The sequence below is a fragment of the Oncorhynchus masou genome, chromosome 1, assembly GCF_036934945.1.
Source record: "Oncorhynchus masou masou isolate Uvic2021 chromosome 1, UVic_Omas_1.1, whole genome shotgun sequence".
NCBI lineage: Eukaryota > Metazoa > Chordata > Actinopteri > Salmoniformes > Salmonidae > Oncorhynchus > Oncorhynchus masou.
Genome location: NC_088212.1, coordinates 445,001 through 461,853, shown reverse-complemented (window position 1 = coordinate 461,853; position 16,853 = coordinate 445,001). Strand labels below are relative to the sequence as shown.

Below are 16,853 nucleotides of genomic sequence, written 5' to 3'. Positions count from 1 at the left end.
ACACCACTACACTACATCAACCCATATTAGTCTACAATACACCACTACACTACATCAACCCATATTAGTCTACAATACACCACTACACTACATCAACCCATATTAGTCTACAATACACCACTACACTACATCAACCCATATTAGTCTACAATACACCACTACACTACATCAACCCATATTAGTCTACAATACACCACTACACTACATCAACCCATATTAGTCTACAATACACCACTACACTACACAATCAACCCATATTAGTCTACAATACACCACTACACTACATCAACCCATATTAGTCTACAATACACCACTACACTACATCAACCCATATTAGTCTACAATACACCACTACACTACATCAACCCATATTCGTCTACAATACACCACTACACTACATCAACCCATATTAGTCTACAATACACCACTACAACAACCCATATTAGTCTACAATACACCACTACACTACATCAACCCATGTTAGTCTACAATACACCACTACACTACAACAACCCATATTAGTCAACAATACACCACTACACTACATCAACCTATATTAGTCTACAATACACCACTACACTACATCAACCCATATTAGTCTACAATACACCACTACAACAACCCATATTAGTCTACAATACACCACTACACTACATCAACCCATATTAGTCTACAATACACCACTACACTACATCAACCCATATTAGTCTACAATACACCACTACATCAACCCATATTAGTCTACAATACACCACTACACTACATCAACCCATATTAGTCTACAATACACCACTACACTACATCAACCCATATTAGTCAACAATACACCACTACACTACATCAACTCATATTAGTCTACAATACACCACTACATCAACCCATATTAGTCTACAATACACCACTACACTACATCAACCCATATTAGTCTACAATACACCACTACACTACATCAACCCATATTAGTCAACAATACACCACTACACTACATCAACTCATATTAGTCTACAATACACCACTACATCAACCCATATTAGTCTACAATACACCACTACACTACATCAACCCATATTAGTCTACAATACACCACTACACTACATCAACCTATATTAGTCTACAATACACCACTACACTACCTCAACCCATATTAGTCTACAATACACCACTACAACAACCTATATTAGTCTACAATACACCACTACACTACATCAACCCATATTAGTCTACAATACACCACTACACTACATCAACCTATATTAGTCTACAATACACCACTACACTACCTCAACCCATATTAGTCTACAATACACCACTACAACAACCTATATTAGTCTACAATACACCACTACACTACATCAACCCATATTAGTCTACAATACACCACTACAACAACCCGTATTAGTCTACAATACACCACTACACTACATCAACCCATATTAGTCTACAATACACCACTACAACAACCTATATTAGTCTACAATACACCACTACACTACATCAACCCATATTAGTCTACAATACACCACTACATCAACCCATATTAGTCTACAATACACCACTACACTACATCAACCCATATTAGTCTACAATACACCACTACACTACATCAACCCATATTAGTCAACAATACACCACTACACTACATCAACTCATATTAGTCTACAATACACCACTACATCAACCCATATTAGTCTACAATACACCACTACACTACATCAACCCATATTAGTCTACAATACACCACTACACTACATCAACCCATATTAGTCAACAATACACCACTACACTACATCAACTCATATTAGTCTACAATACACCACTACATCAACCCATATTAGTCTACAATACACCACTACACTACATCAACCCATATTAGTCTACAATACACCACTACACTACATCAACCTATATTAGTCTACAATACACCACTACACTACCTCAACCCATATTAGTCTACAATACACCACTACAACAACCTATATTAGTCTACAATACACCACTACACTACATCAACCCATATTAGTCTACAATACACCACTACAACAACCCGTATTAGTCTACAATACACCACTACACTACATCAACCCATATTAGTCTACAATACACCACTACAACAACCTATATTAGTCTACAATACACCACTACACTACATCAACCCATATTAGTCTACAATACACCACTACACTACATCAACCCATATTAGTCTACAATACACCACTACACTACATCAACCCATATTAGTCTACAATACACCACTACACTACATCAACCCATATTAGTCTACAATACACCACTACACTACCTCAACCCATATTAGTCTACAATACACCACTACACTACCTCAACCCATATTAGTCAACAATACACCACTACACTACATCAACCCATATTAGTCAACAATACACCACTACACTACATCAACCCATATTAGTCTACAATACACCACTACAACAACCCGTATTAGTCTACAATACACCACTACACTACATCAACCCGTATTAGTCTACAATACACCACTACACTACATCAACCCATATTAGTCTACAATACACCACTACACTACATCAACCCATATTAGTCTACAATACACCACTACACTACATCAACCCATATTAGTCTACAATACACCACTACACTACAACAACCCATATTAGTCTACAATACACCACTACACTACATCAACCCATATTAGTCTACAATACACCACTACACTACATCAACCCATATTAGTCTACAATACACCACTACACTACCTCAACCCATATTAGTCAACAATACACCACTACACTACATCAACCCATATTAGTCTACAATACACCACTACACTACATCAACCCATATTAGTCTACAATACACCACTACACTACATCAACCCATATTAGTCTACAATACACCACTACAACAACCCGTATTAGTCTACAATACACCACTACACTACATCAACCCATATTAGTCTACAATACACCACTACAACAACCTATATTAGTCTACAATACACCACTACACTACATCAACCCATATTAGTCTACAATACACCACTACACTACATCAACCCATATTAGTCTACAATACACCACTACACTACATCAACCCATATTAGTCTACAATACACCACTACACTACCTCAACCCATATTAGTCAACAATACACCACTACACTACATCAACCCATATTAGTCTACAATACACCACTACACTACATCAACCCATATTAGTCTACAATACACCACTACACTACATCAACCCATATTAGTCTACAATACACCACTACACTACATCAACCCATATTAGTCTACAATACACCACTACACTACAACAACCCATATTAGTCTACAATACACCACTACACTACATCAACCCATATTAGTCTACAATACACCACTACACTACCTCAACCCATATTAGTCAACAATACACCACTACACTACATCAACCCATATTAGTCTACAATACACCACTACACTACATCAACCCATATTAGTCTACAATACACCACTACACTACATCAACCCATATTAGTCTACAATACACCACTACAACAACCCGTATTAGTCTACAATACACCACTACACTACATCAACCCGTATTAGTCTACAATACACCACTACAACAACCTATATTAGTCTACAATAAACCACTACACTACATCAACCCATATTAGTCTACAATACACCACTACAACAACCTATATTAGTCTACAATACACCACTACACTACATCAACCCATATTAGTCTACAATACACCACTACACTACATCAACCCATATTAGTCTACAATACACCACTACACTACAACAACCCATATTAGTCTACAATACACCACTACACTACATCAACCCATATTAGTCTACAATACTACACTACAACAACTCATATTAGTCTACAATACACCACTACAACAACTCATATTAGTCTACAATACACCACTACAACAACCCATATTAGTCTACAATACACCACTACAACAACCTATATTAGTCTATAATACACCACTACACTACATCAACCCATATTAGTCTACAATACACCACTACACTACATCAACCCATATTAGTCTACAATACACCACTACACTACAACAACCCATATTAGTCTACAATACACCACTACACTACATCAACCCATATTAGTCTACAATACACCACTACACTACATCAACCCATATTAGTCTACAATACTACACTACAACAACTCATATTAGTCTACAATACACCACTACAACAACTCATATTAGTCTACAATACACCACTACAACAACCCATATTAGTCTACAATACACCACTACAACAACCTATATTAGTCTATAATACACCACTACACTACATCAACCCATATTAGTCTACAATACACCACTACACTACATCAACCCATATTAGTCAACAATACACCACTACAACAACCTATATTAGTCTACAATACACCACTACAACAACTCATATTAGTCTACAATACACCACTACACTACATCAACCCATATTAGTCTACAATACACCACTACACTACATCAACCCATATTAGTCTACAATACACCACTACACTACAACAACCCATATTAGTCTACAATACACCACTACACTACATCAACCCATATTAGTCTACAATACACCACTACACTACCTCAACCCATATTAGTCAACAATACACCACTACACTACATCAACCCATATTAGTCTACAATACACCACTACACTACATCAACCCATATTAGTCTACAATACACCACTACACTACATCAACCCATATTAGTCTACAATACACCACTACACTACATCAACCCATATTAGTCTACAATACACCACTACAACAACCCGTATTAGTCTACAATACACCACTACACTACATCAACCCATATTAGTCTACAATACACCACTACAACAACCTATATTAGTCTACAATACACCACTACACTACATCAACCCATATTAGTCTACAATACACCACTACACTACATCAACCCATATTAGTCTACAATACACCACTACACTACATCAACCCATATTAGTCTACAATACACCACTACACTACATCAACCCATATTAGTCTACAATACACCACTACACTACCTCAACCCATATTAGTCAACAATACACCACTATACTACATCAACCCATATTAGTCTACAATACACCACTACACTACATCAACCCATATTAGTCTACAATACACCACTACAACAACCCGTATTAGTCTACAATACACCACTACACTACATCAACCCATATTAGTCTACAATACACCACTACACTACATCAACCCATATTAGTCTACAATACACCACTACACTACAACAACCCATATTAGTCTACAATACACCACTACACTACATCAACCCATATTAGTCTACAATACACCACTACACTACATCAACCCATATTAGTCTACAATACACCACTACACTACATCAACCCATATTAGTCTACAATACACCACTACACTACATCAACCCATATTAGTCTACAATACACCACTACACTACATCAACCCATATTAGTCTACAATACACCACTACACTACCTCAACCCATATTAGTCAACAATACACCACTATACTACATCAACCCATATTAGTCTACAATACACCACTACACTACATCAACCCATATTAGTCTACAATACACCACTACACTACATCAACCCATATTAGTCTACAATACACCACTACACTACATCAACCCATATTAGTCTACAATACACCACTACACTACATCAACCCATATTAGTCTACAATACACCACTACACTACAACAACCCATATTAGTCTACAATACACCACTACACTACATCAACCCATATTAGTCTACAATACACCACTACACTACCTCAACCCATATTAGTCAACAATACACCACTACACTACATCAACCCATATTAGTCTACAATACACCACTACACTACATCAACCCATATTAGTCTACAATACACCACTACACTACATCAACCCATATTAGTCTACAATACACTACTACAACAACCCGTATTAGTCTACAATACACCACTACACTACATCAACCCATATTAGTCTACAATACACCACTACAACAACCTATATTAGTCTACAATACACCACTACACTACATCAACCCATATTAGTCTACAATACACCACTACACTACATCAACCCATATTAGTCTACAATACACCACTACACTACATCAACCCATATTAGTCTACAATACACCACTACACTACATCAACCCATATTAGTCTACAATACACCACTACACTACCTCAACCCATATTAGTCAACAATACACCACTACACTACATCAACCCATATTAGTCTACAATACACCACTACACTACATCAACCCATATTAGTCTACAATACACCACTACAACAACCCGTATTAGTCTACAATACACCACTACACTACATCAACCCGTATTAGTCTACAATACACCACTACACTACATCAACCCATATTAGTCTACAATGCACCACTACACTACATCAACCCATATTAGTCTACAATACACCACTACACTACATCAACCCATATTAGTCTACAATACACCACTACACTACAACAACCCATATTAGTCTACAAGACACCACTACACTACATCAACCCATATTAGTCTACAATACACCACTACACTACATCAACCCATATTAGTCTACAATACACCACTACACTACCTCAACCCATATTAGTCAACAATACACCACTACACTACATCAACCCATATTAGTCTACAATACACCACTACACTACATCAATCCATATTAGTCTACAATACACCACTACACTACATCAACCCATATTAGTCTACAATACACCACTACAACAACCCGTATTAGTCTACAATACACCACTACACTACATCAACCCATATTAGTCTACAATACACCACTACAACAACCTATATTAGTCTACAATACACCACTACACTACATCAACCCATATTAGTCTACAATACACCACTACACTACATCAACCCATATTAGTCTACAATACACCACTACACTACATCAACCCATATTAGTCTACAATACACCACTACACTACATCAACCCATATTAGTCTACAATACACCACTACACTACATCAACCCATATTAGTCTACAATACACCACTACACTACATCAACCCATATTAGTCTACAATACACCACTACACTACATCAACCCATATTAGTCTACAATACACCACTACACTACATCAACCCATATTAGTCTACAATACACCACTACACTACAACAACCCATATTAGTCTACAATACACCACTACACTACATCAACCCATATTAGTCTACAATACACCACTACACTACCTCAACCCATATTAGTCAACAATACACCACTACACTACATCAACCCATATTAGTCTACAATACACCACTACACTACATCAACCCATATTAGTCTACAATACACCACTACACTACATCAACCCATATTAGTCTACAATACACCACTACAACAACCCGTATTAGTCTACAATACACCACTACACTACATCAACCCATATTAGTCTACAATACACCACTACAACAACCTATATTAGTCTACAATAAACCACTACACTACATCAACCCATATTAGTCTACAATACACCACTACAACAACCTATATTAGTCTACAATACACCACTACACCAACCCATATTAGTCTACAATACACCACTACACTACATCAACCCATATTAGTCTACAATACACCACTAGACTACAACAACCCATATTAGTCTACAATACACCACTACACTACATCAACCCATATTAGTCTACAATACTACACTACAACAACTCATATTAGTCTACAATACACCACTACAACAACTCATATTAGTCTACAATACACCACTACAACAACCCATATTAGTCTACAATACACCACTACAACAACCTATATTAGTCTATAATACACCACTACACTACATCAACCCATATTAGTCTACAATACACCACTACACTACATCAACCCATATTAGTCTACAATACACCACTACACTACAACAACCCATATTAGTCTACAATACACCACTACACTACATCAACCCATATTAGTCTACAATACACCACTACACTACATCAACCCATATTAGTCTACAATACTACACTACAACAACTCATATTAGTCTACAATACACCACTACAACAACTCATATTAGTCTACAATACACCACTACAACAACCCATATTAGTCTACAATACACCACTACAACAACCTATATTAGTCTATAATACACCACTACACTACATCAACCCATATTAGTCTACAATACACCACTACACTACATCAACCCATATTAGTCAACAATACACCACTACAACAACCTATATTAGTCTACAATACACCACTACAACAACTCATATTAGTCTACAATACACCACTACACTACATCAACCCATATTAGTCTACAATACACCACTACACTACATCAACCCATATTAGTCAACAATACACCACTACAACAACCTATATTAGTCTACAATACACCACTACACTACATCAACCCATATTAGTCTACAATACACCACTACAACAACCTATATTAGTCTACAATACACCAATACAACAACTCATATTAGTCTACAATACACCACTACACTACATAAACCCATATTAGTCTACAATACACCACTACAACAACCTATATTAGTCTACAATACACCAATACAACAACTCATATTAGTCTACAATACACCACTACACGACATCAACCCATATTAGTCTACAATACACCACTACAACAACCTATATTAGTCTACAATACACCACTACAACAACTCGTATTAGTCTACAATACACCACTACACTACATCAACCCATATTAGTCTACAATACACCACTACAACAACCCATATTAGTCTACAATAGACCACTACAACAACCCATATTAGTCTACAATACACCACCACACTACAACAACCCATATTAGTCTACAATACACCACTACAACAACCCATATTAGTCTACAATACACCACTACACTACATCAACCCATATTAGTCTACAATACACCACTACACTACCTCAACCCATATTAGTCTACAATACACCACTACACTACCTCAACCCATATTAGTCAACAATACACCACTACACTACATCAACCCATATTAGTCTACAATACACCACTACACTACATCAACCCATATTAGTCTACAATACACCACTACAACAACCCGTATTAGTCTACAATACACCACTACACTACATCAACCCATATTAGTCTACAATACACCACTACAACAACCTATATTAGTCTACAATAAACCACTACACTACATCAACCCATATTAGTCTACAATACACCACTACAACAACCTATATTAGTCTACAATACACCACTACACTACATCAACCCATATTAGTCTACAATACACCACTACACTACATCAACCCATATTAGTCTACAATACACCACTACACTACAACAACCCATATTAGTCTACAATACACCACTACACTACATCAACCCATATTAGTCTACAATACTACACTACAACAACTCATATTAGTCTACAATACACCACTACAACAACTCATATTAGTCTACAATACACCACTACAACAACCCATATTAGTCTACAATACACCACTACAACAACCTATATTAGTCTATAATACACCACTACACTACATCAACCCATATTAGTCTACAATACACCACTACACTACATCAACCCATATTAGTCAACAATACACCACTACAACAACCTATATTAGTCTACAATACACCACTACACTACATCAACCCATATTAGTCTACAATACACCACTACAACAACCTATATTAGTCTACAATACACCAATACAACAACTCATATTAGTCTACAATACACCACTACACGACATCAACCCATATTAGTCTACAATACACCACTACAACAACCTATATTAGTCTATAATACACCACTACAACAACTCGTATTAGTCTACAATACACCACTACACTACATCAACCCATATTAGTCTACAATACACCACTACAACAACCCATATTAGTCTACAATACACCACTACAACAACCCATATTAGTCTACAATACACCACTACAACAACCCATATTAGTCTACAATACTACACTACAACAACCAATATTAGTCTACTATACACCACTACACTACAACAACCCATATTAGTCTACTATACACCACTACACTACAACAACCCATATTAGTCTACAATACACCACTACACTACAACAACCCATATTAGTCTACAATACACCACTACACTACAACAACCCATATTAGTCTACAATACACCACGACAACAACCCATATTAGTCTACAATACACCACTACAACAACCAATATTAGTCTACAATACACCACTACACTATAACAACCCATATTAGTCTACAATACACCACTACACTACAACAACCCATATTAGTCTACAATACACCACTACACTATAACAACCCATATTAGTCTACAATACACCACTACACTATAACAACCCATATTAGTCTACAATACACCACTACAACAACCCATATTAGTCCACAATACTTCACTACAACAACCCATATTAGTCCACAATACTTCACTACAACAACCCATATTAGTCTACAATACTTCACTACATCAACCCATATTAGTCTACAATATACCTCTACACTACAACAACTCATATTAGTCTACAATACACCCCGACAACAACCCAAATTAGTCTACAATACACCACTACACTATAACAACCCATATTAGTCTACAATACACCACTACACTATAACAACCCATATTAGTCTACAATACACCACTACACTATAACAACCCATATTAGTCTACAATACACCACTACACTATAACAACCCATATTAGTCTACAATACACCACTACACTATAACAACCCATATTAGTCTACAATACACCACTACACTATAACAACCCATATTAGTCTACAATACACCACGACAACAACCCATATTAGTCTACAATACACCACGACAACAACCCATATTAGTCTACAATACACCACTACACCACAACAACCCATATTAGTCTACAATACACCACTACACCACAACAACCCATATTAGTCCACAATACACCACTACACTACAACAACCAATATTAGTCTACAATACACCACTACAACAACCCATATTAGTCTACAATACACCATGACAACAACCCATATTAGTCTACAATACACCACTACAACAACCCATATTAGTCTACAATACACCACTACACTAAACAACCCATATTAGTCTACAATACACCACTACACTAAACAACCCGTATTTGTCTACAATACACCACTACACTAAACAACCCGTATTAGTCTACAATACACCACTACACTATAACAACCCTATATTAGTCTACAATACACCACTACACTATAACAACCCTATATTAGTCTACAATACACCACTACACTATAGAACCCATATTAGTCTACAATACACCACTACACTATTGAACCCATATTAGTCTACAATACACCACTACACTATACAACCCATATTAGTCTACAATACACCACTCCACTACAACAACCCATATTAGTCTACAATACTACACTACAACAACCCATATTAGTCTACAATACACCACTATAACAACCCATATTAGTCTACAATACACCACTACACTATAACAACCCGTATTAGTCTACAATACACCACTACACTACAACAACCCATATTAGTCTACAATACACCACTACACTATAACAACCCTATATTAGTCTACAATACACCACTACACTATAGAACCCATATTAGTCTACAATACACCACTACACTATAGAACCCATATTAGTCTACAATACACCACTACACTATACAACCCATATTAGTCTACAATACACCACTCCACTACAACAACCCATATTAGTCTACAATACACCACTACACTACAACAACCCATATTAGTTTACAATACACCACTACACTACAACAACCCATATTAGTCTACAATACACCACTATAACAACCCATATTAGTCTACAATACACCACTACACTATAACAACCCATATTAGTCTACAATACACCACTACACTACAACAACCCATATTAGTCTACAATACACCACGACAACAACCCATATTAGTCTACAATACACCACGACAACAACCCATATTAGTCTACAATACTACACTACAACAACCCATATTAGTCTACAATATACCTCTACACTACAACAACTCATATTAGTCTACAATACACCCCGGCAACAACCCAAATTAGTCTACAATACACCACTACACTATAACAACCCATATTAGTCTACAATACACCACTACACTATAACAACCCATATTAGTCTACAATACACCACTACACTATAACAACCCATATTAGTGTACAATACACCACGACAACAACCCATATTAGTCTACAATACACCACGACAACAACCCATATTAGTCTACAATACACCACTACACTATAACAACCCATATTAGTCTACAATACACCACTACACTACAACAACCAATATTAGTCTACAATACACCACTACATCAACCCATATTAGTCTACAATATACCTCTACACTACAACAACTCATATTAGTCTACAATACACCCCGACAACAACCCAAATTAGTCTACAATACACCACTACACTATAACAACCCATATTAGTCTACAATACACCACTACACTATAACAACCCATATTAGTCTACAATACACCACGACAACAACCCTTATTAGTCTACAATACACCACGACAACAACCCATATTAGTCTACAATACTACAACAACCCATATTAGTCTACAATACTACATACAACAACCCATATTAGTCTACAATACTACACTACAACAACCCATATTAGTCTACAATACTACACTACAACAACCCATATTAGTCTACAATACTACACTACAACAACCCATATTAGTCTACAATACTACACTACAACAACCCATATTAGTCTACAATACTTCACTACAACAACCCATATTAGTCTACAATACACCCCGACAACAACCCATATTACTCTACAATACACCCCGACAACAACCCATATTAGTCTACAATACACCACTACACTAAACAACCCATATTAGTCTACAATACACCACTACACTAAACAACCCGTATTTGTCTACAATACACCACTACACTAAACAACCCGTTTTAGTCTACAATACACCACTACACTATAACAACCCTATATTAGTCTACAATACACCACTACACTATAACAACCCTATATTAGTCTACAATACACCACTACACTATAGAACCCATATTAGTCTACAATACACCACTACACTATACAACCCATATTAGTCTACAATACACCACTCCGCTACAACAACCCATATTAGTCTACAATACACCACTACACTACAACAACCCATATTAGTTTACAATACACCACTACACTACAACAACCCATATTAGTCTACAATACATCACTATAACAACCCATATTAGTCTACAATACACCACTACACTATAACAACCCATATTAGTCTACAATACACCACTACACTATAACAACCCGTATTAGTCTACAATACACCACTACACTACAACAACCCGTATTAGTCTACAATACACCACTACACTACAACAACCCATATTAGTCTACAATACACCACTACACTACAACAACCCGTATTAGTCTTCAATACACCACTACACTACAACAACCCGTATTAGTCTACAATACACCACTACACTACAACAACCCGTATTAGTCTACAATACACCACTACACTACAACAACCCGTATTAGTCTACAATACACCACTACACTACAACAACCCGTATTAGTTTACAATACACCACTACACTACAACAACCCGTATTAGTTTACAATACACCACTCCACTACAACAACCCATATTAGTCTACAATACACCACTACACTACAACAACCCATATTAGTTTACAATACACCACTACACTACAACAACCCATATTAGTTTACAATACACCACTCCACTTCAACAACCCATATTAGTCTACAATACACCACTACACTACAACAACCCATATTAGTCTACAATATACCACTACAACAACCCATATTAGTCTACAATACACCACTACAACAACCCATATTATTCTACAATACACCACTACAACAACCCATATTAGTCTACAATACTGCACAATATAATATACATGACTCAGGCTTGTTTTGGGTATATTGGTGTAATGCTGAGGATGTTGTAGGATTTGTTTAGCGACCGAGAGTAAAGAGAAAAGCTCCCTCGCTGCCGGGACGGACCAGATTGAGTCACGCACTGTGCCACTTTGTGATTGTTCGCCCAGGCAGACCAGCCAATCGATGCTAAGCTTATTTGTGTCCTGGGGGGTGGAGTCATCATGACCCTCAGAGACATTGCTTTTAGTTAGCGCTATGAGTCATGGAATAACCAGTGAGAGTTTAGGGATTTATGACCCTCTGGCATTAGCAATTAGACTGTCCTGTTGTTTCCCACCCTGTCCTGTGCAACTCGAGGATCCATCAGCCAGGGGACATGTATCTACTGTATTAATGCTAGAGGTTACTATAGGTATCTGCTGTATTGATGCTAGAGGTTACTATAGGTATCTGCTGTATTAATGCTAGAGGTTACTATATGTATCTACTGTATTAATGCTAGAGGTTACTATATGTATCTACTGTATTAATGCTAGAGGTTACTAAAGCCAGGGGACATGTATCTGCTGTATTGATGCTAGAGGTTACTATATGTATCTGCTGTATTAATGCTAGGGGTTACTTTATGTATCTACTGTATTAATGCTAGAGGTTACTATAGGTATCTTCTGTATTAATGCTAGAGGTTACTATAGGTATCTGCTGTATTAATGCTAGAGGTTACTATAGGTATCTTCTGTATTAATGCTAGAGGTTACTATAGGTATCTACTGTATTAATGCTAGAGGTTACTATAGGTATCTGCTGTATTAATGCTAGAGGATCCTATGTGCTGTATTAATGCTAGAGGATCCTATGTGCTGTATTAATGCTAGAGGTTACTATAGGTATCTACTGTATTAATGCTAGAGGTTACTATAGGTATCTGCTGTATTAATGCTAGAGGTTACTATAGGTATCTGCTGTATTAATGCTAGAGGTTACTATATGTATCTACTGTATTAATGCTAGAGGTTACTATATGTATCTACTGTATTAATGCTAGAGGTTACTAAAGCCAGGGGACATGTATCTGCTGTATTGATGCTAGAGGTTACTATATGTATCTGCTGTATTAATGCTAGGGGTTACTATAGGTATCTACTGTATTAATGCTAGAGGTTACTATAGGTATCTTCTGTATTAATGCTAGAGGTTACTATAGGTATCTGCTGTATTAATGCTAGAGGTTACTATAGGTATCTTCTGTATTAATGCTAGAGGTTACTATAGGTATCTACTGTATTAATGCTAGAGGTTACTATAGGTATCTGCTGTATTAATGCTAGAGGATCCTATGTGCTGTATTAATGCTAGAGGATCCTATGTGCTGTATTAATGCTAGAGGTTACTATAGGTATCTACTGTATTAATGCTAGAGGTTACTATAGGTATCTGCTGTATTAATGCTAGAGGATCCTATGTGCTGTATTAATGCTAGAGGTTACTACAGCCAGGGGACATGTATCTACTGTATTAATGCTAGAGGTTACTATATGTATCTGCTGTATTAATGCTAGGGGATCCTATGTGCTGTATTAATGCTAGAGGTTACGATATGTATCTGCTGTATTAATGCTAGAGGTTACTATAGGTATCTTCTGTATTAATGCTAGAGGTTACTACAGCCAGGGGACATGTATCTACTGTATTAATGCTAGAGGTTACTATATGTATCTGCTGTATTAATGCTAGAGGTTACTATAGGTATCTTCTGTATTAATGCTAGAGGTTACTACAGCCAGGGGACATGTATCTACTGTATTAATGCTAGAGGTTACTGTATGTATCTGCTGTATTAATGCTAGAGGTTACTATAGGTATCTGCTGTATTAATGCTAGAGGTTACTATATGTATCTGCTGTATTAATGCTAGAGGTTACTATATGTATCTGCTGTATTAATGCTAGAGGTTACTATAGGTATCTGCTGTATTAATGCTAGAGGTTACTATAGGTATCTTCTGTATTAATGCTAGAGGTTACTACAGCCAGGGGACATGTATCTACTGTATTAATGCTAGAGGTTACTGTATGTATCTGCTGTATTAATGCTAGAGGTTACTATAGGTATCTGCTGTATTAATGCTAGAGGTTACTATAGGTATCTGCTGTATTAATGCTAGAGGTTACTATATGTATCTGCTGTATTAATGCTAGAGGTTACTATAGGTATCTGCTGTATTAATGCTAGAGGTTACTATATGTATCTGCTGTATTAATGCTAGAGGTTACTATATGTATCTGCTGTATTAATGCTAGAGGATCCTATGCGCTGTATTAATGCTAGGGGTTACTATATGTATCTGCTGTATTAATGCTAGAGGTTACTATATATCTGCTGTATTGATGCTAGAGGTTACTATACGTATCTGCTGTATTAATGCTAGAGGTTACTATATGTATCTGCTGTATTAATGCTAGAGGTTACTATATGTATCTGCTGTATTAATGCTAGGGGATCCTATGTGCTGTATTAATGCTAGGTTTTCCTATGTGCTGTATTAATCCTAGAGGTTACTACTTGTATCTGCTGTATTAATGCTAGAGGTTACTATATGTATCTGCTGTATTAATGCTAGGGGTTACTATAGGTATCTGCTGTATTAATGCTAGAGGATCCTATGTGCTGTATTAATGCTAGGGGTTACTATATGTATTTGCTGTATTAATGCTAGAGGTTACTATATGTATCTGCTGTATTAATGCTAGGGGATCCTATGTGCTGTATTAATACTAGGGGTTACTATATGTATCTGCTGTATTAATGCTAGGGGATC

The 16,853-nt window shown here is 36.4% G+C and overlaps 1 protein-coding gene across 1 annotated transcript in view; it reads left to right on the top strand.

Moving 5' to 3' along the window:
* LOC135507112 (mitogen-activated protein kinase 1) overlaps positions 1-16,853 on the top strand; it is an 82,193-nt gene that overhangs the window by 41,779 nt on the left and 23,561 nt on the right. The gene's annotated exons all lie outside the window — the stretch shown is intronic.